We start from the raw sequence: 5616 nt of genomic DNA on the forward strand, positions 1-5616 counted from the left end.
GAGTAGACATTCTAAGCATCGATTGAACACTGATGTGCTCAATGGAAAACACTACTATGAAATGGGAAAACACCAGTATGAAGGCCTTATCAGGAACATTATGTTACTATATGCTTACTCCTGTAGTAAAATAGAACTGTATAATGTTTTTACGCAAATATAAGACAACACACAAATATACAGTAACAACTAAAATATTTCTTTATTTTTTCCAAAAGTGCTGTAGCCTATACATCACAGCAAACACAAATGAATGTGTAAATGATTTGCACAGAACAGACAATAGGATATAGGCCAGTACAGTCAACAAAAAAAAGAAAGAAAAATGTAAAATAAAAAAGGACAAAAAACTACTGCATCCTGTTCTAGCTCAAGACAATATTGACAATGTGCTATCAGAAATAGACCTACACAGTGTTGTGAATGTTGTTGCATTTTGTGTGTGGTTTAGGGATTTGTGTTTAGAGTTTTGAGAAAACGAGGCATGCTTCATGTGTGTAAGCAATCGAGAAAAACTGTAACATTGGATTGGATTGCAATACAGTACAGTAATGTGTCAGTGCTGATAGGACGCAATCAGTTGTGGAAATGTATATGACTTACTTGCACATAGTCATAGCATAACTGTTTGACTGTCGGAGTTTCTGACAAAAGGCACCCTGTACACCTGCTTTATTCTCAAAGTGTTCCGCCTTAGAACACAGTCCACTGTGGCTAGGCTCACTGTATTGATGTTTAGGAATTAGTCTTGGTCATCAATGGTTGCACTTTGTATTTGTTTACGTAATTTTACAGATACAGTACAATGGAAAATACAAGAATACTATGCTCCTGAAAAGGCATTCAAACTAGTGTTTTCCTGTCATAGTAGTGTTTCTTACCTATTCCCTCTTCTGAATGTCCAGAGAATGGATGCAACTGAGAAGCGGCTTATATTTGGTTGAACCCTCTGGCCAGCCTCCTGCATGGTCAAACCATGGTTGACCATATGGTTGACCACAGTGGCCCGAATCTCATCAGAGATAATGGCTCTCCTTCTTGCTCTTTCTCTTCATCCTCTTCCTCCTCCTCTTACTCTCACTCTCTGCCTTTCTGATCACCTCTCACTTCAATGTTGCCATCAATTGTTCTCCAAACCAGGAGCTAACCTGTGGCCATCATATTGCTAAAGCTTTGATTTCAAATTGCACAACAGCCTTTGAAATGGAAGTTTTGCCAATTGAATAGCAGTGTGTTCTGTCTGAACACAAGGAGGTTTTGGCATTGATGAAGTGTGCAAAGTAGAGAGGATGGTGTTTAGTGTTTTGAAGAAAGTGTGGTTAACAATTGAAATTTGTGTCTAAAGCACATAATTGTGTGTTGTGTTTTGAAGAAAGTGCGGTTAACAATGGAAATTTGTGTCTAAAGCACATAATTGTGCTTATAGTTTAGCAGAATTGGTTTAGGGAGTTGGCACATGAGTTACAGGTTGTGGTCATTGTGCCATAAGTTCCAGTTTTTGAATGTAATCAATCGAGAAAAACTGTAACAGACACAAACGCACACACACACACACACACACACACAAACACACACACACACACACAATTTGCTTTAAATGCATACAAATACATACATTTAAATGAATATATGCGTGTACATATAAATCTATTAATCTCTCAGCACTCCCTTACCCAATGATTCAATTGCTCAATGACTACATACATACAGACATAATTGAACAATACCTAAACTGCTTAAAGTGATTAACAAAAAAATATGGAGAAAATGGTCAGTAAGACTTTAGTTGAAGGGTACCTACATACTGATTGATATATTCCCCAGCTAAAATCACACAGAGAAAATCACAGGTTACAACCTATACTCACCTTTTACCCTGAAACCACTCCTATGAAAGAGCATCAGTCAAAGTCAGAACCTAGAGATGCACTGTCATGGCTACTCATCATAGCTACTGTGTGGGGGCTGTCAACACACAGCCACACGTGACATGACACTGTCAAAGGTGCTCTGTTATGTAGCATACAGCCCGCAGTACGGCCTGAAGGAGACACACCTGCTGAGGGCGTGACTTCTGTTCTCATTGTGTGTGCGTGTGTGTGAATTTTAATGTGAATGTGTGTGTGTGTGAGTGTGTGTATATATACAGTGCCCTCCGCAATTATTGGCACCCCTAGTGAATATGAGCAAAACAGGCTATAAAAAAATATGTCTTTGCTGTTTATCCTCTTGGTCTTTCACTCAAAATATTCACAAAAATCTTACCTTTTCATTGAAGTAAAATTATTGAAAGAAAAAAAAACTGTTGAAATTAAATAAATATTTTTCCCCAAAACATGTGTGCCACAATTATTGGCACCCCTAGAAAAATCTTATAATTAAAATCTAACTGAAGTATATTTCCAGTCATTTTTTACATTTTTAAGTTCACCTGTTTGATAAGGAAGTCTTAAGAGGTCAACCATGACTTCCTGTTCCACTGGCGTACAAATATGAGGTGACACAGGCCAAATTCCATTAGTCATTCATCACTATGGGAAAGACCCAAGAACACAGTGACGATGTGCGACAGAAAGTTGTGGAACTGCACAAATCAAGAAATGGACACAAGAAAATCTCTAAAGAGTTGAAAATACCCATTTCCACTATCATGGAAATAATTAAGAAGTTTAAAGCGACAGGAGATGTTAAGAATCAGCCTGGAAGCGGATGTGTGTGTACATTGACCCCACGCACCGTGAGGAGGATGGTTCGACTGGAAAAAGAATCTCCAAGGATCACAGCTGGAGAATTGTAGAGGTGAGTTGAGTCTTGGGGTCAGAAAGTCTCCAAAACTACCATCAGACGCCACCTACATCACCACAAGTTGTTTTGGAGGGTTGCCAGAAAAAAGCCTCTGCTGTCAATCAACTACAAACTAAAGAGCCTACAGTTTGCCAAATGTAAGTCAGACTTTCAATGGGGCCGAGTTATATGGTCAGATGAGACCAAAATAAAGCTTTTTGGCAACAAACATCAAAGGTGGTTTTGGCGTACACAGAAACATAGCCCTACAGAAAAGACCCCCATACCCAATGTGAAGTATGGTGGCGGATCTTTGATGTTGTGGGGCTGTTTTTCTTCCAAAGGCCCTGGACATCTTGTTAGGATACATGGTATCATGGACTCCATCAAATACCAGCAGATATTAAATGAAAACCTAACAGCCCCCTCCAGTAAGCTTAAAATGGGCTGTGGTTGGACCTTCCAGTAGGTCAATGATCCGAAGCACACCTCAAAATCAACACAAAAATGGTTCACCGACCGCAGAATAAAGGTTTTGCCATGGCCATCACAGTCCCCCGACCTAAACCCCATAGAAAATCTGTGGGATGAGCTGAAGCCGAGTCTACAAACGTTGACCTCAGAATCTGAAGGATCTGGAGAGATACTGCATGTAGGAATGGTCTCAGATCCTGTGCCATGTGTTCACCAACCTCATCACGCATTATAGGAGAAGACTCAGAGCTGTTATCTTGGCAAAGGGAGGCTGCACAAAACATTAAATTAAGGGGTGCCAATAATTGTGGCACACATGTTTTGGGGAAAAATATTTATTTAATGTCAACAGTTTTTTTTTCTTTCAATAGTTTTACTTCAATGAAAAGGTAAGATTTTTGTGAATATTTTGAGTGAAAGACCAAGAGGATAAACAGCAAAGACATATTTTTTTATAGCCTGTTTTGCTCATATTCACTAGGGGTGCCAATAATTGCGGAGGGCACTGTATGTGTGTGTGTGTGTGTGTGTGTGTGCGCGTGTGTGCGCGCGTGCGCGTGTGTGCGTGCGTGCGTGCGTGCGTGTGAGTGTATGTGTGTGTGTGTGTCTGTGTGTGTGTCTGTGTGCGTGCGTGTATATGTGTGTGTGTTTGTCTGTGTGTGTGTGTTTGTCTGTGTGTGTTTGTCTGTGTGTGTTTGTCTGTGTGTGTGTGTGTGTCACCCCGCCCACTGTTGAAAGCTCTGAGGTCATGCTTACACAGGTGCCTTAGCTAACAGCAAAAAGCACAGGTTATAGAATAATTCGCATGACATGTAAGATGGATCAGCCTGCCTGCCTGCGTGCGTGCGTGCGTGCGTGCGTGCGTGCGTGCGTGCGTGCGTGCGTGCGTGTGTGTGTGTGCATGCGTTTGCACTTGTGTGGGCATTCCTGAACAATAACATATTGGCTCCAGGAAAGGTAATGGTCCTTTCACCTAAAGCTGTCTAAGCACCATCTACCCATACCAGTACCAATACAGATACAGTATATCCACTTATACTATTACTTACACTTATAAAATAAAAGAGCAGTTTCATTAAATCACTACATCAAAATACCACCGCCATAAAAAGTCTGCTATCAGCTTTCTTTAAAAGATAACTTCCTGTTAAAGTACCTACTAATCAGCTTAGCTTTAATTTGACAGTTCTATTGAACATTCTACAACTCGTTCTACAATCCATTCAGAAAGCTCTACACTGCGTTCCGTATGTGTACCACAGAACACAGGTACGTGCGTTCAGTACATGTAGAATCTGCATTAGTGTACCACAGAACACAGGTCCGTGCGTTCAGTACATGTAGAATCGGCGTTAGTGTACCACAGAACACAGGTCCGTGCGTTCAGTACATGTAGAATCGGCGTTAAACTAACTAACACTAAGGTACCGTCATTAGCTATTAGTATACCGCAGGCGATGAAATAGACTATGGACCTACTGCAAGGTGATTTAGGACTCATTGTTCGATAATCGCAAGGTGTGTCCCAGTCAGGGTTAGATAAAGGAGGGGATGACAGAGTAAATACATATGATGACTGGAGCTGTTCCCATGTGTTTTAACATATGTGACTAAAAATGGTGTTTTTCCTAGTGTGTGGCCACATATATGAATGAACTACCTAGCACTACCAGAGCAGGGGCGTCCCTCTCTACCTTTAAGAAGCTTTTGAAGACCCAACTCAGAGAGCACTTCCCGTCCTAACTGGCACTTCGACTAGTGCGTAACTTGCAACTACAGCAGTTACATTTCTGCACTTCTTTTTCTTTTATTATTTCATTTTGTTATATTTCTTATGTAAAGTAGTATTTATTGTTACACCAGGTTCTATTGCTCGTAGCTTGACTATTCTCTCCCTTGTACGTCGCTTTGGACAAAAGCGTCTGCTAAATGACTAAATGTAAATGTAAATACATATGAATCTGTGGGACTATATAGACACACATGTGTAGAAATATATCCAGATATCTAATATATGTTCTGTGGTTTTAAAAGGATCATTTCAGAGCATAAACCGCCAGTATACAGCACACAGTGCATAGTTGTTATTCAGGAAGAATTAGAATGAGACATTTTGTATGTTGTTTGCCTTCTGCTGCTCCAGTAATGATTTTCTTTTCCATTCGTTGAAACTGCTACACTTCTCATAAACACACACACACTCTCTCACACTCTCACACAGACACACACACACACACACACACACAAACACACACACACACACACACACATGCTTCTCTCTCCTCCTTTCACTGCTACACCCACCCTTTGACTTTAAAACACCTCTGTTGTTTACACACTCACTCACTCTCTCACTCT

This window comes from Clupea harengus, chromosome 24 (genome assembly GCF_900700415.2).
Source record: "Clupea harengus chromosome 24, Ch_v2.0.2, whole genome shotgun sequence".
NCBI classification, from domain to species: domain Eukaryota; kingdom Metazoa; phylum Chordata; class Actinopteri; order Clupeiformes; family Clupeidae; genus Clupea; species Clupea harengus.